Source organism: Haemaphysalis longicornis, unplaced genomic scaffold (genome assembly GCF_048455015.1).
Source record: "Haemaphysalis longicornis isolate Haplotype H1 unplaced genomic scaffold, Haemaphysalis longicornis Haplotype H1 scaffold_6, whole genome shotgun sequence".
Taxonomy (NCBI): Eukaryota; Metazoa; Arthropoda; class Arachnida; order Ixodida; family Ixodidae; genus Haemaphysalis; species Haemaphysalis longicornis.
The window spans coordinates 144,123,356-144,144,768 of NW_027526407.1; the positions used below are offsets into that span (position 1 = coordinate 144,123,356).

General features: G+C 45.5%; 1 protein-coding gene across 3 annotated transcripts in view; it reads right to left on the reverse strand.

The window, feature by feature from the left end:
• The window catches only part of LOC144141173 (putative diacylglycerol O-acyltransferase Mb3761c), a 396,293-nt gene that overhangs the window by 316,565 nt on the left and 58,315 nt on the right, over nt 1–21,413 (reverse strand). Inside the window, exon 2 of one of the 3 annotated variants that reach the window (XM_077672729.1) lies at nt 8,834–8,884. The exons of the other annotated variants lie outside the window; for them this stretch is intronic. The gene's annotated coding sequence lies outside the window, so the exon portion shown is untranslated. The remainder of the gene's footprint in view (nt 1–8,833; nt 8,885–21,413) is intronic. 3 annotated transcript variants of the gene reach the window in all.

Below are 21,413 nucleotides of genomic sequence, written 5' to 3' on the forward strand. Positions count from 1 at the left end.
TTCCTCGGCGGCTTTTAAGTTTATTCAGCAGATATACTATTTAAGGCACTTCTAAACACTTAAAAAATGCAACAGAGATTCACTAACCACAATGCGTTTTCAAGAACCCCTCTAGTGGTATCCTGTGAGCTGACATAGACACGAATCGAATGGAATCCTCTCTCTTATAGCATTTATGAGCCCTCTTTTTATGACGCTAGGTTTGGAAAAGCATGAGCGCGATAGTCAAGCTCTTGTGGAATACCCTCCGTGCATTTTTTTTTTGTTTTTGCGCTGTTTCACCAACATTCCATGCAACCCACTACGCCGAGTGCAGGCTTTGCTCACGCACAAGGTATGGATAGACAGGACAGGCACGGGAATTCCTTTCTGTGAAAGCCGTGCCTTATGTTTTTGGTTTTGCTTTCTGAGGTTTTTTGTGCTAGTATATGTGTTGCTGTTTTCCACCACAAACCTGCCAGTCGACTAGTGCTTCTATAGCATCTCCTCTTAGAGTTGCGTTATTTTGCGTTTGTTATTACGTAGAGCTTCATTACTTCCCGGGACGCGATGCTAAAGAGTAGTCATGACGAAAAGAAGAGAGTGCTTGAAGCAGGACACAAATAGGAAGCAGGACGACAGAGGTAGAGGTACTCCTCGACACAGGAAGCGCATCTGTATCGCCCTTCTTCCCATTTGAATCCTGTTTCTAGTGCTCTCCTGCTTTATCGCCGATGAACCAACTAGCCAAAGTGCACATATTATTGCACTACTTATGGTTGGACCAGTGGTTAGAGAACAAAAGGGAAAACGTAGAGAACGAGATGAGAAAATCCCCTCCGTCACTTGAGGCTTCGTCTTGCAGGACGTATCAAAATTAAATTTCCCAAAATACAGCGGGAAAACGAACCAATCAGGCTGAAGAGCGGTGTAAATGCGATACGTTTTGTTGTAAATGCGCTGCGTTTAGATGCAATAACAAACGACTACAGACGCTGGCTCTTTGGGCCGTATCACAGCACAGGAGCCTTTTAAGACTGTCTCAGTGAAAACTTCCTGTTTACGTACATTTAAACACACTCGCCCCCACCGTTTTATGTTGCAGTGCAAACTTTCGCAATTAAAAAAATTCCCCCGCATTTCCCCGAGGGGGAGAATGTGAAAGTGCGAATGCACGGTTGTCGGCCCGCTTGCGGCGCTTGCTCTCGGCCCCCGCAGCCCACCGCCTCGCCGCCTTCTCTTCCATCTCTTCCATCGGGTTTGTAGTATCACGTGTACACCACGCAGTTATCAAGCCGCTATAACGCCGCTGAGTCGCCAACGCACGCCGCTGACGACGTAGTTTGAATGCGTTAAAGATATAAGGCGCGTCACTAACACTGATATCACCGTCGCGTCCGTGGCTTGGTCGGTAGAGCGTCGCGCTGCGGCCGCAAAGTCCTCGGATCGAAACCTGGCGCCGGATGCTGTTACTTTTTTAAATATAGAGGAGCACTGGGGACGCCGACGCCGCCGACGCCGGCAGTGGATGGTTTGGGGTCGCTTATAAAGTGCATTCGCACTTAAAAAAAAAACGGCTTCCGCCGAAGTATTTCGCAGACTCCTGCATCGTCGCATGTATAAGGCTGCCTGACGAGCGAGAACGGTGGATTACGTTTGAAACGAACACAGTTAAATATAGCGGGCGTTATCAAGAGAAAAGGACAACGACGTTTGCACATTTTTCGAGGACCTGTATTGCGCTGCATTGACTTTAAAGTCGCAGAAACCATGGAAAACCTTGACACTTTTCACATTATAAAGCCACATTGACCGAACTTTAACTAACCAAGTGGAACGTACACCTTAGTCATATTCCCATTGAATAGGTGATCAACGCGTAATTGATAGCACTCTCAACATTCTTAACTACCACCAGAGTACACGATCAGTGGGCAATGCCTACTACACAGTCTGAACCCACTCCCCCCTCAAACGCCAGAAATTCTCAGTTTTGCCCCATTTATCAAAGTCAAAGTCAAAGTCAAAATCAAATTTATTTTTGAGTACAGGTATACAAGCATATTATTATACAGAAGAGGGTCCCAGAGTCCGCAGACTGTAACGGGACCCTCTATAAAAACGCACAAATTATCTTCAAATAATTGCCACTTCCACAAACGTTTGTACGGCGCGCTTGTCAGCCGTTGCCTGTGCCCTGTGCTGCCTGTATACGTCCAACCTGTACCCAGACTTGCGCTTTTTATTCAAAATGGTTACCAGCTCACTCCGCGTGTTGTTTATCGCACCGAAACGGAATGTGGCGCCTGCTTTTCGATCGAATCGAGAACCTAAAACAAGATCCCCCTCAGAATGTCCGTTGGGGGAAACCTAACCGCTACCCTTGTGGGGCCACACTTCCGGAATCATTACCGGAGGCCACACGTGCGTGCGTTCGAGCCAATGTAGGAAGCAAGGAAGCGCCTGTATATATAGCCGACACCGAAGGTTCTAAGGCTTCAACCCGCTCCCCGGGGTTCGGCTTGACGCCACAGAGCCCTTGTAATGAGCACCGCGCCGCTGCCGTGTCCCTTATTTGCTGCCTTTTGCTGTGCAGCGGCTTTATAGCACCGAGCTTAGCACAGGGCAGAAACTAATTACCTAGGCCGACCGCCGACCGCCGCCAATGCTTCCAGCGTTTCTGCCGCTCCGTCTATCGTAATGATTCGAATGTGGGAGCGTGCCCGACTTCGCCGCCTTCTGCACGGCATCGTCGTTATTAAAGGATGCCGAGAAGCATTTATAACAGGGCTCATGAACGCTGCTTGTTATACGCTCGGCGGGACTACCAGCTGACACTGTAACGGAACGTCGGAGGGGTGCCGCGGAATGGTACGAAGTACGACGAACCCATGGAAGCGAGGACCCGATTGTATACTGGCGTTGTACAGAAGAAAAGCAAATCATCTGCGGCGGGAGTGCAAGGGGCGGGGGCGGCTTCCCGAAAAACCAAATTGAAGAAATGCCCACGTCAGAATTGTCCAATGCCCACTCTGAAAGGAAGTGTATACCGGAGCGACTTTATCCGTTTTGCTGCTGCTGCTGCTGATGATGATGATGATTCCTATTGGTTTCCCCTTTGAAGCGGGGTGATGATGTCATCTTACCGAAAAGGACTAATATAACCATGTTTTACACTTTTGGTTTAATACTAGCGCTGCTTAGGGCAGACAGTAAAGCTTATTAGGCCCTAAATACTTTCTTTTCCCTGTTACAGGTGGTAACTGTCCTAGGCAATATTCCCCTCTCTGCTTTTCGCCCACCTGCATTCTAATCTTCTTTTTGTCCCCTCGACAGCCTTAAAGTTAACTTCCTCTCTGATACCCTTAAATCCTAGGGCTTCTGAAAGCCCAATATTCCCTTCATGTAGATTTGGATGGATACCCTCACATTCTAACACTATGTGCCGCATAGGTTCTGTTTCTTTTCCGGACACCACGCATACTCATTTTGTGAATACTTCCCCACAAAACTCTTAGTTCGCAGGCAACCTGCTCTAGCCTCAAAAAGCAAAGCACTGCCCTGGGAATTATCGTAGAAATTTTCCTTTCTGATGTTCATCTTCTCAGCCCTGTACATCTCTAACGACGTTTTAGCTTCCATTTTTTACCTCGATTTATTCATTTCAATCTGCCTTGCCTCTTTTTTGGTTACCTTGGCTGTTTTGGATTCCCCACTGTTCTTTCAGTATTTCATCGTTAGCCGTCTAGTCTTCCTTAACCACTGCGTGTCCACGCTTTTCAAGTATAGGTACCTAAAAACCTTAGCTGCCCACCATCGTTGGTCCATTGCCCTCAACCTCATCTCAAAGCATATTTTACTCTGAGCTTCTCTAACTTCAAACGACGCCCAGCCCATATCTCCCTGAACTGCTTCGTTAGTTGTTTTTCCATGCGCGCCTAAGGCCAAATGTCCTACCGTTCTCTGCCTTACGCTTTAAAGTCGGCTTCACTACTCCACATACACGCACCGCTAGAAAGACACTTCTCCCGGCAGCAGGAAGTAGACGTTGCAGCGCTGCCGCACTGGCGCCAACTCGGATGGTGAATTAAAACGAAATATGCACTGCTGAGGGGGGCGAAGAATACGAAATCGACAACTAAATTAAGCAGCACGGGTGTTTCCTTCGATATCATAAGGGATGTAGCGAGCACAGCCACTTTTTTAAAGCAAAGTTTTACTACTTTCGTTAGCGGTTCACGCCCCTTGCGACACACCCCTTCAAGCGCATCGCGTGCTTCGCCGGGGCCGCTTTCGGTACTCCGCAAGGGGCCCCGTTTTCAGTCGTTCGACTCAGCTAGCGGCGGCAGCCACCGCAATTGCGGGCGTTCAGCTGATCGGAAGCAGACCACCCCCGCAGCGTCCCCCGCATGCGCCGCTGGGTCGTCTCGGGCTACGTGACTCGTCTTTAGCCCGGCGAAGAAAAACACCGCGTTCGCCGCGAATAAGAGAGAGGCGGGCCTCCTTCTGTGAGCGTTGCACGGGACCGAACAGCGTGCAGCCGTGGTCGGCAGTACAGCTACGTTAAACGTTAAGCAAGCGAAACCCAGACTCAAAAAGACTAAGTCAAGCTTTTGCTTTGCGTATCCAAGGTTAGATGAGCTAAGCCGCCGCCATTTTTGTACCAGAATTAAACCTCAAATACCTCATGTCTAGCAAGGTAATCCATCGCTTCGCAATGAGCTTGAGCCCTCGACGTAAATATGCCGGGTACGACGTTACGCCACGTGATCTGCTGGGGAAAGTTAACGCTGCTGCGCTCCTTCAGAGCCTCGCCGCTGCGCTACCACGTGACTAGGCAAGGGTTTAACGGCTGCTTCGCCACCGCTTGATCGCTCATTCCCGTCATGTATGGTGCACCACCGCTGGAGCAAGTGTGTGGCAGGTACGACCTAACTTTCATGATGCACTGTGTCGATAGTATTTGCAAAACCATTTTTTTTAATAATAATAAGCTTTATTCAATGTTTTATGTACATGATGTACAATTCAATTATGTACAATTCAAGCACACATTTCGCTCGTGATAACTACGTTTCATCATCATCATCATCATCTTATCTACACCCACTGCAGGGCAAAGGCCTATCCCACAGATCTCCAATTATCCCTGTCCTGCGTTAACTGCGACCAATCTATCCCCGCAAACTTCTTGATCTCAACTTCCCATTAAAACTACTGCCGCCCCCGGCCACGCTTGCCTTCTCTAGGGATCTACTCGTTACCCTCAATGACCAACGGTTACCTTGCCTTCGCATTACATGGCCCGCCCACGTCCATGTCTTCTTAATTTTTGCTAATATGTCCTTGACACGCGTTTGTTTTCCGTCCAAACTTCAGAAAGGAAAAGTAGTTCCCGCCCATAACAAAAGTGATCGTGGAGTGTTAAATAACTACCGCCCTAAAACCATGTTGCGCTTTTTCACCAAGTTAATAGAAAAACTTATTGTAATTAGGCTGTGGAAATATTTCTCCAAGCTTGAACTACTGACTAACTGGCAGTTTGGCTTTCGGCCTAATTTCTCCACAGAGATTGCTCTTATTGGGGTAACTAATTTCGTAAAACAATCAATTGATTGTGGCTTATTTGCAGCGGCTATATTTGTCGATAAATGCGTTTGATTCCATTACTCACGAAATCCTTTTTTTCGAAATTAGAATCATTGGGTGTCTGTGGGCCAACATTAGCGCTTCTACGGTCATATCTGGCAGATAGGCTTCAGGCTGTACAATGCAATGGCATACTTTCTGTGCCAATAAATATAGGCGTCCCATAGGGTTTCATACTGGGACCAACACTATTGTTCTCGTTATTTATAAATGATCTCCCAGCTTGTTTAAACGGATGTTCAAAATGCATGCTTAATGCAGATGAAACCACTGTTTATTCGGCTCTAACCTAGCTAAAAATTTAAACGATGATTTAATTAGGTTATGTGACTGGTATTGAAACAATAGGTTATCTATAAACTCTAGTAAAACCAGTTTCATAACGCTTCACTCCCATAATAGGCAAACTACTCCAATTCCCTACTTCCGCCTTGGCACACATTTTATCTACCCCCAGAACACACCACATTCCTAGGAGTGGTGCTCGATAAACATTTATAATTTCACTAGCACATCATGTCACCCATTGGTAAAATTGCGTTTGGTATTCATGTAGTGACTAGAACTCGCGCATATTTTCCTCTGCCCGTTCTCCGTTCTCTATACAACTGTTTTGTACACAGTCATTTACATATTGTTTAGGTTCACGGGGAAGCGTTTATAATGTTCATTGTCATCGCTCGTTTCTTTGCAAAACCTAGCCATCACTATCAATAATTTCAGCCATCCGAGAGACTCTGCTCACCATAAATATTTCGAATTTCAAATCCTACCCCTTCTTTTTGAATATAACAGAAAAATGCGCGCTATGCTCTTTCGCACCAGAAATAATGAATTGATCAGCAACTGGATCGACCAGTCGTTACTTTTTAACTTTAACACAACCCGTTTTTAACTTGTTTAACTACCGTACAAACTACCAACAAACTACCGTATTCGCAGACTTTTCAATTTCGGCTTAAATGTTGGCTTAAACCCTCTTAAATCGATTCGCTCGGCACATTTATTCCGAAACCAAGTGAAATGTTTTCTATTAAAGGGACGGACAACCGATTTTTGTCGCGTATATGTTCTCTAGCTCATATGAAAGCCAGTTGTAGAGCCCGGCAACCACAAGCAGTTTATAAACAAATTGGCGGAAATAATTTTACTTTGGCAGCAAACTTCCGGAAATCGGAAGGGTGGCGGTTCGCAGTGTCGAAACTTGACACTACAATATGTGTCCCTGTCACGTGACCTGCAAACCTAGCAACTACTGTAACTGCTGAAACGTTTATTTACGTATTGAACACATTTTAACACAAGTATTTGTACAAGGTTAGATTGTATATGTATTTCTAAACATTATGTTTTAAAATTTACTGAGCCTCCATGCCCAGCATCAATGGCAGCGTTCAGTAAACAGACCCAGTAAAGGAGCTTTGACGATTCTGCCTGAGTCAGGGGTGTTTGTTCTACCAAAATATTTTATTTTAGTTTCCAAATACGCCAACGGCAGCTTAGAAAAAAAAAAAAAAAAAAAACGTCGCGCCCGGGGAGAATCGAACTTCCCATCTCCCCAACGTGAAGCCAGATTCTACCGGTCGTCTATCCCAACAGATGGCGCATTCGTGCAAAATAGACCGTTGCATTAAAAACACATAAAGAAACGGGAATGCCTGCGAGTCAAACTTTTTTAGCTGGGGACAAGTTTTTAAATGTCGTTTTTAACTTCGCAATGTCGTTTTTAACTTGCATGCTGGTGTGGGGAAACACTACTGAAATATTTATACACAAGATGACTGTATTACAAAAAAGAGCGCTGCGAATTATTGAAAATGTACATTATCTATCTAGAACACACCGCTCCAATCTTTCAAAAACATTGAATTATAAAAGTGAAGGATATGTATAATCAGAGATTGATATGCGCTTACCAAATCGCTGTGAAGGGAAAATCAGATTTGTTTTTAAACCTAGCTAACCTAAAGCAAACCACATACACATACCCGTTCCGTCAACAGTCACCATGGGAAGTTCCATTTTCCCGCACAAATTATGGGAAAAAAAGATTAGGTCACGATTTGCCTACAATACTAAATTATTTTCACTCAAAAGAAGTTCACATTATGAAACTGAACGCGAAGAAAACCGTCGAAATGTTTCTTTAAAAAGTGCCTGTGACTATCTTTTGTTTTTAGTGTGTTTTATTTCAATGCCATATCATAATGCGTAGTATGTTTTTAAATGTATGTTTTAATGTTTTAATGTACGTGTGCTTCTGCGACTGCATTGTGTCCACTGCCGATGGGTGTCCGGAGCCCCGTCAAGCCGCAAATGAGCGGCTTTTTCTCCGGCCCCCCTTTTTTCGCTGTACTTTTTGGAGCGAAAAATAAAACTGACTGATTGATTGATTGACTGATTGAAAATTATGTTGCCGAGCTACTCTATGTCATGGTTGCCAGAATTATTTTTGGGAAGGACACATAAGGCTCGTAGATATAAAAATTTCGATTTAAAAAGTTCTAGGGCGTTATCAGCAAAATCGTTTCTCGTCAAGGTGATTTAAGTGATGCCCTTTCATTTGGGATAGAGAACATATATTCGACAAAAATCGGTTGCCTGTCCCTTTAACTACTTTGGCATAATGTAGGAACCCGTTTGAGTTGTATCTACTTTTCTTGCAGCGTTTTTGTTGTTATTTCTAAGCCTTTATGTTATCTGATTTAGGGTCTGATGTACATTTGTTTCTATTGCTTCCATTTAATTTGTATATATTGTTCCCTGCCTGTTCCTGCTCATAGCCTGTTGATGTATAGTTTAGTCGCTGCCTCCTCTAATACTGTTTTTTTACGCTCTCTCTCGTAGGAGGTCACCCCGACCGTTTTGGCAACTACAGGGCTTTCTTCTGTGTTATTGTTTGTACGCACTTTTTAAACGTGAAATAAACTTCCACTTCACATCAACTCCCGCTTCACTCCTGCTTGGGTAGGCGCATTGGCCTGTGGCACTGTGAAATAAATAAATAAATAAATAAATAAATAAATAAATAAATAAATAAATAAATAAATAAATAAATAAATAAATAAATAAATAAATAAATAAATAAATAAATAAATAAATAAATAAATAAATAAATAAATAAATAAATAAATAAATAAATAAATAAATAAATAAATAAATAAATAAATAAATAAATAAATAAATAAATAAATAGGCGACTTACCGGTTTCGGAGTACAGGGGAAACGGCGCCTACCCGCAATTAACACGATCAGCTGAGTAAAAAAAAAAACATTTTCAATTGCAACTTTTACACTGGTGTCGACAATCCCCATTTGCTTCACTCAGTTGCAACCAATAGCTGTCGAGCCAGGAGTAGCCGAAATAAATGAGTGCGGCCACGTATTTTAAAATTACCCGATTACCCAGTCGCGAGCAGTCATTCATGTGGCCATCAGATTGCTCTCAAGAGCATTGTAGAGGAACATGCGGTCCTCTACACTAAAACACTGTAGAGGAACCTGCCGTCCTCTACAGTTTCCGACCACGATCATTTTTCAACCTCAATTCAACCTCAAAACATTTGCGCTGCGTGCTGTCACTGAGGAGAATCCAATTAAAGGCCTTAGTAGCCCGGAGGACCATATTGCGTGTGCAATCTTTAGCCCGTTCCTCCCCGCACTCTCTTTAATGTGACCTCTTCGTCCTCTAATCTAGTGATGTGATAGGGCACCCCGTCTCTTTTTTCGTCATCTATATGGCCTTTTCCATAACAACCACCACGAAGTGGCCACTCGCGCGATGTCTGGCTGCCATCCATGGAATTGCATTGCTCTCTCTCTCTCTCTCTCTCTCTCTCTCTCTCTCTCTCTCTCTCTCTCTCTCTCTCTCTCTCTCTCTCTCTCTCTCTCTCTCTCTCTCTCTCTCTCTCTCTCTCTCTTCCCCTCTCTCTTTCTCTGCCTGAAGGTGCTTTAACAGCGACCACAGACCCGGCTGGACTCCCAAGATTGGTACACCCACATACTCCATATTTATGTAGGGAGTGCGCGTACACGCTCCGGGTCAGTTGTTAACGCCACCGAAAGGTCTGCCACGCAATACCGCATTTCCGCCCACACAAGATGCAGCTAATATTGAGTGCGTGCCCTCAGGCCCACAACCCGCCGCGGTGCCAAACCAGACAGACTGCGTATAGACACGCGAATGCGGTATACCCTTAGGAGACCACGCGCCGAGCTCATATGGATAGATGCGCGCGGCACGGGGAATGGGATATTGCTGGAGCGCCCTTTGACGGGCCAAGCGGGGGATTCCGCGAGTCGTGTTGTTTTAGCGACGGCGGCGACAGGAAATTGAATTCGACCCCAGAAGAGCAGCTGGCTTCGCGAAGTCGGTGCACGCGCCATGCGGGGAATAAAAAGGAGAGAAAAACGGAAATGTCTGCGTCTCCCTTTGCGCCAAGACGGCGGTGCACTTAAGCGCCTTCGCACGGCAGCTCACCTGTCGTCGCGCGAACTGTGAAAGGTTAGAGAGCGAACGTTGAGGGCAGTGGCGGTCCAAGTCAAGGAAATTACTGAAGCCACGCAGCGGGCTGTAACTACCGAAGCGGCAGCCAAAGCACGTAGCGAATGCGACCGACTCATCTCGTTCATTCCTTCATTAAGGTGAAATACGTATATGTCGCGTACTTCATCCGACTTTTGGCGTCCTTTTAACGTCCAGTCGTATACAAGAAGGCGCTCCTTGAAAACAACAATTTGTAGACTAATTATCTCAATTTACGCTATTATCAGGATTAAATTTTAACCCAGCCAAATATGCCTTTTTTTGTGCAAATGAACGCCGTCACACGGCTCGCGTAACACGGTTCGTCCGTTTTCGCGGCTTTCTTATTCATGTTTCCGTTCTTTACGGGCTTTTTATTTGTCCTCGTTTAGTGGGGGAGATCTATAAGATGCATATTTTTGATGTCGTTAGTTCCCATTTAATTCGCCATTTTTCTATTTTTGTATTTGTTTTTCTTGTTTTACATTCGGTTCGACCAATAATCTTTGTGCTATTATAAGGCTTGAATGTGTTAACTCTGCCCTTTATGTATTTCTGTGCAAATGCACGCCCTCACACAGTTCAGGCTGTGGTCGACCTCGGCAAAGAACGCAAAGCTTTAATGACCGTTCCTTAGCACGAGGCGTTCTATTGCGAGGCTAAACTTGGCAATTGCGAGAGGTAGTCGTTCACGCTACCACACCGCGGATTCAGGGTGCGGAAGAACGCCGCCACCGAACGAGCGAAGGACAAGCAGCGAATCGATAGTTGAGTTGATTTATTAAATGAGCCATGAATAAAAAATACAACTGTTTAATTTGAAAGAATTAGGATCCAGTATCTCACTCAGCTCCATTAGAGCCGGAAAAGATGTTTTTTTAACGAAAAAAAAAGCAAGAAGTATTTAAAAACTTTCAAATTTTGCGCCACAGTGACGTGTTATGAGCAAGAATGACGTCATACGGGCCAACAATAAAACATAATTTTCAGTGCGTTAACTGCAGGTTAGCATTCAAGTGATGCGGTCAAATGTAACTAGAGGCCCCATTACAGACGTCCAGTCATGTGTCGTCGCGACAGGTCACTTAGGCGGCCGCCAATCGCACAAACAAGGTTCCGTGACGTCATAGAAAAGTTGCGGGCTAGGAGGTCGCGACTGCTTCAAACGTTTTCTTTAATATCTCCGCTATTTGTTCGAAGATCGCGATGATATTGGTATCATTGTTATCGGGACTAAGCAGTCTTTCTAATAAAACCAACTTGTATTTTGTTTTCAAGGCTCCTTGAAAGAAACCCTGCAACAGTTTTTTAAACTTTTTTTGAAATATTGAACGCTTTCAGAACGTAGTCACCCAACACACCTAGTACTTAGTTAGGGGACCGCAAAGTACCTCAGCCAAAACTTACTGCTGTATGCCAATCAGATAACCTGTAAACTCGCTCAAAAGATTTTTCTCGCTTCCCCGTCTTGACCTTCTTCGACGGCTGGAATTACGTCCTTAAGGCCATGCAGCAACTGTTGGCCCGTTTTCTTTCAGTTGCAGCAACCATAGAGTTTCTTAGTAAGTATACTAGAGAGGAAACTGCCCCTCGTAAGCCATGTCGTCATGGGGGTTCCTGGGAAGACACCCTTTTTGGCTTGGGCTTGGCATGACAACTGGATTCTTAAGCGGTTTTGGGGATTTGCTTTCTTCACTATGCATTCACACGTTTACAAGCTACAAGGAAGCCGAAATCCTCCCGTTTCTGTGGTAGCCGTGCTCAGTGAAACAGCAGGCAATGCGTGATCGCACCTGACGTTGCTCATGCCGCAGTCGAAGGACGTATGACTAAACGGGTAATATGCCGCCGCGAAATTTGTAGCCGACGAAAAGAAGAAACAAAACGTACTTCGACGAAGACAAGATACGACAGATACGGGCGCTTGTATGCGTCCTATCTTGTCATCGCCCACGACTGTTTAACGCCACGTTTTCATTTTTCTTGTTATACTAGCTGGCGGTCGCGGTGCACCAGTTCACCACGAAGACAACGTTTTCATAGGCACGCTCAAAAAACTTTCGAAACTCTTCAAACAACTTATTTTTTTAAATAATGGTAAAATTAATAAAATCACATTCTCTAATGAGTTACCCCCCAAATAATAATGTTGTTCGTAACTACAACCTTGACCTGCGGAATAGCAGGCACAACCGTTCCGGCAAAAATACGCTTTACTTCTCTTTTTCTTAGTTTTAAAACAGCCTGTTTTTATTTTCCACTTGCACAATTGAACACTATTCTTCGCGTTTTTGTGGCACTTTGTTTAAATTTGCGGTCACTAAAACGTTTGAATCCAAGCCAATGATGAAAGTAAGGCAAGCGCGATGTATAATGGCGGCCCATGACGACACAGACGACCTTGATGTGAGCCGCATAGACGCTAGCGCCAGATTCCTCTCTAGTGTATACTGTAAGAAACTCTATGGCAGCAACGAACGCTTTTCGGTAGCAACTTAAAAAAAAGCCACAGAAACAAAGCAGAAATGGAAGGTTATCTGGTACGACGAAGAAATTACGCAGTGCCGCTCCGTGCTGGCGATAACTGTAGCTTTCGCAGTTGTTCCAGACGCGAAGGAAAGAGTAAAAGCGCTTATCGAAATTGTTGCACGGTCCCTTTAAACTGAAAAAAAAATGAGGATGACAAGGCAAATATGCGTGGATGTCGATTCTGGCATCATTCGGCAGCTTTCTAGCATCATTCGGATCCAACACTGGCCGCAACCTGAGCACCAAGTAGCTGAAAGAGGCTCACCACAAGCGAAGATACTTTGCGAACAGAGCTGCACGACAGTTCACAAAATAGGCAAGGCAGAACAGACGACAGGCTGTAAAGCAAAAAAAAAAAACTGTGGTTGATTCCTCGGTCATAGGAATCCAGTAAAACATGAAAGTGAAATGTGCAGCGAAATCTGCAGCTGAGCGTGATTTGCGGGACGGCGGCTGTCTTGTGGGGTGCTTGGCGAGCGACGTCCAGCTGCCGGGTTGCTTCGGCAACGGTGTACTGGCGTGAATTCCGTGAAGGATATGACGTCAGTGAAATCTTGGTGTATCACGGCATAAAACACGTTCGTGTTAAAATATAAAATACGAAGACGAACAACCCTAAGTAAAATGTACTTTTTACTACTAAACGTTGCTTCCCCGCAAGAAGACCCTCTGTGCAGGTGTGCAGCCGTCACATGCCGCATGCTTTGTTGTACTGGCGTCACTTCCGTGACGGATATGACGTAAGTTAAATCTTCGTGAATCCCGGAGTAAAGCACTTTCGGGTTAAAAAAACAATAAAAAGACTTCGGCGGTGACTAAAAAGCTGGTGCTTACTAAATAAATGACTCAAGTAATGTTTGTGGCAAAAAGGTATTGTTTTTAATGTATTTTATACTTTAAACTCAATTATCTAAAACAATGTTTTTATTACATAGGTAATAATATTTCCTATATCATCCAGGATAACCACTTGATTTTTTCCCTGTCATCATAATAAGTTGTCGCATCTACTGTGCCAGCATTGAAAGTATATTCGCAGCAGTTTTTCTGTTGCGCAATTTTTAATGTGCAAATAAAGCCAAAATGAGGTACTGGCGGAAAAAAAAAATCCTAAAAACTTTATTTTATTCTAAGTTTAATAATTCTGGTACAGCAAAATGAGCCTAAAATTAAAAAAAATGATGTATGCATTATCTAGATACCTATAGCAGATGCCGAGAAAAATGTACCTCAAAATGGCCAAAAAAGCCAGAGAGGTGTAGGGCTTACCTTGTGCCCTTAAACATTCTTGCGGGTGAGGACATAATTACTCACACTCACTGATTCACTCACTCACTCACCCACCCCCTCACTAACTCACTCTGTGTACTGCCTTACAATAAGCATGCCCACAGAAAACTTCGGCTTGTCGATGAAACTGTACACCGATTCAGTCAAGAAAGCCTATAACGTCCGCATAGTACCGAAAATTAAGACGGAGCGCTCCGCGAGCGTGAACTAAAGATATTCTCCATATTTCGTACACTTGAGTTTCTTTAATTCATATACAGGACACGGGCCGCAGCGCTTTAAGAACGGGAAAGCACAGAAGCGTAGTGTCGTGGCATGTTATAGACACGATGAGGACCCGCTTGCTTTAGGGCCCGCGTTAACTAATGCCGTGAGTACATTTTTTTTCTTTTAATGACGAAACTTCCTACCGGATTTATCTTCAGTTATCGCGAAATATCCCCTCTTCGGCAATTCACGCAAGAACCGTGATTTTTTAGGAGCCATGCAAGTGAGGGAAGAAAGGCTCTAAACGTGGACATTGTAATTAATCAAAGCGTCGCCATCGCGCATACCTCTGCAACCACTATTGAGCGCGAAGCGCCGAGGTCAGCATCAAATAAAAGCGACCGTTCGACGACGGCAGATCGATGGTCGTGGGTTTGGCCTGTGGTTTCCGGGCGTGTAAGTTGTTTTCATCGTTTAGCATGCATTCCCGTCGTGCGATTAATTAGCGACGCCGTTCACAATTTACGGTCTAATTAGGACGACGAAGTGCCTTTGACGCAGTTTCCCACACAATAGGGCGAGGTTTGAGCGCTAAAAAAGAATGGACACAAGAAAGGCGACAGTACAAGCGCTACTATGAACTGGTTTATTGCAACGAGGTGTAACGACATATATGGGACAGTGATGCTCAGATGAATACGCGCAGGACTTAAAAAGACCAATGATAAGGCTACGGCTGGTGGCCTTGTTAAGTTCAGCACACAGCTCATCTGTACAAAACTATTGCAAATATTGCACCTTATCGCAATAAACCAGCGCTGGTTTTGCCACGTTTCTTGTGTCCGTCCTAAGCCCTTAAATCAAGTCGTCAAGTCCTCACCAACTCGCCCAGCAACAAGTTCTTCTTAAAGGGAAGCTGAAGCGCTTTCCAAAAAATTTGAGTTAGATTAACAGTTATAGAGTTTCTTACGCGCTGATTCCGAATATCACATTGAAATTTATCGTACATGAGTCCAAGTGGCATTTATCTTGCAAAAAGCGCGGCCCCGTTTGAAAGACGCGCGCTTTTCGTCTTTTGACGCCCCTGATTGGTGGTGCCCGTCATGACGTCAAAGGAGGACACCCTTCGGCTGCGCGGGTTGTCGGAAGCTGCGAACGATCGCACGGTTGCCTTTGCGGCAATTTAGCTTGCAGTTTAATTTTCGCGCATGACTGGAAGTTTGTTTCATCATTTCCCGTGCTGTTGGTTCAACTATCTTGGAGCTTAAATTTGCTTTACACGACAGAGAACCCCAAAGCAGTGACTGTGACGTCGACTAGTGGGTTCCATCAAAATATTTTTGAATTAGGCAACCAGCATAGGGGGATTCTATACCTTATGTTAATATTAGGTACTGCCTTAACTGTTTCCTATTATACACAAATCCATTTATGCCGAAGTTTAATGGGCGTTTTATAAACAATCTACCAGCGAAAAGCACGTACGTGCACTGCGCGAAAAAATAGCGTTCATGCGCTGTAAACGTATATGCGAGACACATCTTGCCGGTACACGCATAACCCAACAAGCAGACTCTGCTTCCGCATTTCCTTTGTTCGTTGTCGCCCACCCCAGCCCCGTTACTCATCCCCGAACACAGTCCCACACGCGCGCGCCATTTCGGCAGCGGCGCTACGGCGCCTCCGCGATTGCTAGCTGCACTTCGATGAGTGGCGTCTTACTGCTTCACGAGCATTTATTCTAAAAACACTGCAGCATACTAGTGCCTGCTCAGCATTATTGGCTGTAGTAGGGCTTGATTTTCGCTTGTGCGTTGCGGATTCTGCTACAATATTACGGCCACCTCGTTATATTTAACAGACCAGTCGGACAAGGCAGTTACGTTGTAGTTACGTTACTTAGGTAACAATCACCAAACGTTTGTGATAATGAATCGTTGGCCTGTTTCAGCATTTCTAGATTTAAGCATTTACCGCGCTAGTCGGACAGAGGCCGTATATTTATTCTTCGCTACTAATTTTTTTAGTATCATCATTATATATATCACCGACTATCACTGGAGCACACTTCAGGTTCAGTGACAACAAGTGCTTGCCAGGTTATAATATGCAGCCACACGGAATCTTGGGCAAAAAATTAGGCCCCCGCAGTCAACACAAATTACGGCACGGTGGTGGTTCGGAGTGGTGTTTTTTTTTTAATTCCAGACAAACATCACCTTATCGTGACATGTATATTTGCAAAATAAGTAATCTGGTTGTCTTGGTTCTTTTAGCTTGTAGGAATACTGTTTACCTCTTAGCCGGGAGAGAACTTCTATCAGGATTGGCCCCTTGTTTTAGTTTAGCCAAAAAATTGTTTTTTTGTACACTGTCCTGAGTCTACAGGGAAAGAAAACCGACGCGTTTAACGAAACAAGTATTTCCTGAACAAATGTGACTTGGTTTCTGGAATGGAACGAAACATCCCCGGCCAAAGTACAGCAGTATTCCCCATCCTTCCTAAATCTAGAATCTAATGTGAGTATTCACGTCAGTCGCATAAAAAAAACCCGCATTGGAGCGATTTACAAGGTATTTAACGTAGTGTAGTATATTCTCTGTAATCAAGCACAGCCACCTCGGCTGTCGCTTCCGTATGTTATCAAGCATCCCGACGTGGCATTATTCTGCTTAGGAATACGGCATGATAACGTATGCCTCGTTTGGCGTTCGTGCATACTTTTTGAACACGAAAATTGTACAAACGAGTGCTATCAACCACAACAAGTATCATTCACAAGGAAACGCGGCGAAAAGAGCATGGCCGAGGCGGCCGATCCGGCCGGAAATCCAGGTATGACGTTTTTCAGCCGGTTTTCGCCCGCGCTCTTCGGTCTTCCGGCATCGCGCGGCGAGATGGGGGCGGGGCATCGGGCCACTTTTGTTTGCTCATTGCGCCGCTTCTATTGCATGTATTGCGAAAATATTTCGTACACATGAACTATTCAATCTGTACTTGCCGCTAGTCAAGATTTCTTTGAATTCTAAAACCGCTTCACCTTCCCTTTAAGTACAATGGGGAAAGTGTGTCTCGATCAGCGAGTATGTGCTCGGGAAAACTCTGGAATATGCAGAAGATCTTCAATGCTTAAGAATTTCTATGTCGAGTCAACAAGGAAGTCTGTCTGTCCGTCCGCAACCGATACTGTGACACAGTTTCGCCGCATACGAAAATTCCACCAATAAAACGCGTTAGGGACTTCTTATTTTAATTTAAGCCTGTTATATTGTACTAAAAACGTCTTTCCAGCAATGCAGTCTAATGTAGAAGTGAAGCCTACTTTACATAAACTTGGCGCTCAATGCGCAGTCAACCTGTGCGGACGTGCTCTTCTGGTGCTCCGACAACAGCGTGTTTCTACAGTGAAGGACAGCGAAACGGCAGAGACAGCGGAGGACAGCCGAAACTGAGTATTTACCTGCACGGTTTTTTTCTCGTTGTGTCGGGTTTTCAGCTGAGATGACGCGTAGAAAGCTGGTACAGTGTGGTAGCTGTCCGCGGCACGTAGACGCAGAGGAGTTTCAGCGGGATGGCGGCGAGGCAGACGAAAGGGCAGGTACGTGTCGGGTATGCGTAGTGGTGTCGCGGCTAGAACGCGTAGAAGCGGATAACTCGTGGTTATCCAAGCGGGTTGCAGAACTGAAGGCAGCGCTGAGTAACGAACGCGACGAACGGAGGGTCGTTGAGGGAAAGTTTGTAGCAGCTGAGAGGAAGCTACAAGGGATCGTCATTTCACCAAAAAATGACGAGCACCTCGGCTCATGCAGCGCAGTGGAGGCAGGCACCGAGGTGACACATTGGGCGGAAGATACAAAAGGCAACAGCTACTCCCACGTGCTGCAAGATAGCCCAGCAAAACCAGTCGATAAGCAGGGTACGAGTAAAAAGCAGCACGTGGCAGAAAGCGTGGTAATCATAAAGGGAGACTTTAACATGAATAAGAGCAGTGCTGCCATAGTGGAAAGAGAAGGAGGGGATAAGGATAAGCGTGTGTAGGTGGGGTGCTTCCCCGGTAAAGGGATGCAGACGGTGATGACACAAGCCAAGGGGCAGCTGGCGTTTTCCTGTAAAGCTAGAAACCTTGTGGTGATTGCCGCGGTGCTTAACGATGTTCTGAGGGGAGAGGAGCGAAAACTTGGGTAGGAGATAGCGAAGGGGGTAATTGTGACCAGCGGGCGACGGCCCCAAATGTGCTCATTGCAGTCTGCACCAAACCGGAAATGACAAAGCAGGGCGTGCACACCGAACGGGCAGTACTCGCTGCTAACAGCGAGATCGTGAGGCGCGGAAGGGAATTTGGGCTTGAAGTGATAGACGTGTACAGGGTAGTGGGCATCATCGGACATATGCAAGCTTTTCAGTGGGACGGGATTCACTTCAGCCCCAGGCTAGGAAACAAGGTGGGGTGGCGCTTAGGTGGGAGAGCGGTAGCTCTTTAGGGGGCCCCGCACAGCTAAGGAAGGCAAACTAGGAGACAAAGGGGAAGCGAGGGACACATGCACACTCAACGCTCGGAGGCAGCCAGGCCTAGAGCTAACCGGAGGACCTACAGACGTAACTGAGAACGTCGACAGAAGCTATTTAAGTGGAAACAACAGAGCGAACAATTTTGTAACAGACAAAAATAGACCCCGTACGCGGAAAGGGAAAAACAAATGCAAAATTACGCCCACCTCCCCTCACGGGAACCCTGGTGTGATGCAACGCATCTCATGAGGGGTTCCATTGGCGTTTTCCATCGTATTGATTACGCTTATAGCAGGCATTCTCACGCGAAGGGGAGGTGGGCGTAATTTTCCAATTTCACCATGCAATGAACATGCAGTACACGTATGCTCAGGTACGGCCTTTATTGCAGACGAGAATGAGTGCCTTGTGGTCCGTAAAGTGCACAGTTAGGGGCTCGACGATTGCATCAAGCAATCGTCGAGTGCTGCGAGAGAGTGCAGGCGTAACGCGGACGACCGTCGACTGAGACCGTCGGAGCGCGGCATGCCGCTTTATATTCACAGCGCTCGAAGGAGATGAGAGCGCGGAGAGAGAGAGTACTGCACATGTGCAGCGCGCGCAGCGCCGAGTGCAGCGCCGCCCACCGGCGCCTAGCAACGGAGTGAGAGCGCGCTGCGCCAACCCGCAGCTGTTTGGGAGAGAGTGTCGGAGAGAGGAGAGGACGCTATCGGAGAGAGGAGAAGAGGAGAGGCGCAGCTGTGCGGACAACGCCGGACAGACGCAGGAAGGACAGAGGAGCGAGCATGAGATTCGTTGCATCTGATAAATATTTAATCAGCTACATAAATATGCTGGGAGGCAAAAAGTCTGATAAGTGGGTAGAAATTACAAACCAACTTGAACGGGAACAAATAAACGTGTACGCTCTGGCCGAGAGTCCCCTCCGAGACGTAGAAGCCCAACCTGTCATAGACAATTATGTCTGGGAAGCTTGCAACAGGACCACAGGAATGAAGAGAGCTGTAAAGAGCATCTAGGAAATCTGTAAAGAGCATCTATGGGTTAGAGGCACCATAACGGGGAAAAATACATGGTTAGGAGTGGTGTATCTGTGGACCAAAAGTAGTGCTAGGGAGGAAAATGAGAAAATGGTAAACTGTTTGAGAAGAGATATCAACCAGTTCAAAGATTCGGGTGAAATAATCTTAGTTGGAGATATGAGGGCCCACATAGAAGGTTTGGCTGGATACACAGACCACAACGGTTCTCTAGTGATAGATCTATGTCAGGAAAACCGGCTTGTATTAGTAAACCAGGAAAACAAGTGTGAAGGACCAATAACGTGGGAAAGCGGTAACAGACAGTCCAGCATATACTATAATTAAGTATCCGAGACAGTATACGAAAGGTTGGGGAAAATGAGTATAGATGAAAATGGAACAGACAGCATAGGAAGCTACCACAAGCGGCTTACCTTGCACTTTGGAGGCGCAACCAGGACAAATTTAGAAATAGGTACGACCGGAGGAACTAATCTGAAGAATCAGCAGTTAAAGATCATGGCTGGTAGGATGGAAGATGAAACCAATAAATACCCAGACAAAAATTAGGATTACGACGAAATGATTGCGTTCATAAAGGGTAGGATGAATGAAGCAAAGCAAAGAAACCGATGGAAAGGGAAAAGAAAGCCAAGAAGCTGGTGGAATAAGGAAATAAAAGAGGGTATTGACCAGCGAAAAAAGGCGTCGAGAGAACATAGATGATGATGATGATGAATAAATCTTTATTTGTCAAGCTGGTGCAGATGTTAGGGCTCCCACCCGGAAGGGGGGTGGGGGGGGCTTCACTATTCCGGGATACCCTGAGCTCGGCTGGCGGTCCAGACCCTCTTCACCAGTTCACGCTGGATCCCAAGGTCCGGGCTCGTCAGGCGGTTCACCCAATGCTTGTAGGAGGGGGAGGTTATTGGGGCAAGGCCTGGGGTCTTCTGGCACTCCCAAATCTGGTGGTACAGTGTACCGGGAGTTGGACAGAGAAGCAAAAAGAACTGGTATGGAACCAGAGGTAGTGAAGGAGAAATGGGATATCTACCGGGGAAAAAACTAGAAATACAGAAAATGGTGCAAGCAAAGATCAAGCGGAAAGGGAACAATGGATGGCAGAAATACGGAAGAAGGGCAACAGCGCATGCAAGATGTTTTGGAGCCATGCAAAATTACTAAGCTCAAAAAACGATATCCATAAAAAAAATTCTTGATTTATGAGGAGGGGAAACATTTAGAAGGAGAGAACGGGTTGGCGCATATTCATCGAGTGATTAGTGAGAAGTTTAGGACAATAGTGGTAGGGAAACCAGCACCGATAACATCAGCGCCACAGAAGACTGCGGAAAGGGAAATAAGCTTGAGCAACCTTGATGGGAAAAAAGCAGAGCAAAAGGTTTCCCCCCAGACAGCAGTGGGCCCGAACGGAATACCAATGCAATTGATAAACCTGCTTGGACCTAAAAGTAAGGCATCGTTTATTAGGGCAATAGATAAGGTGATACAAACCAAACAAATGCCAGAGGACTGTCTAGAATGTAGGACGAATTTAATATATAAAGGCAGAGGCGACAAAGCCAGTACTGATTCATAAAGACCACTCACAGTAACGGCAGTGGTGTACAGATTTGTAATGCCGGCGATAAAATCAGAAATTCAAGCATGGATGGAAGAAAATGAAATCCTTGGATAATT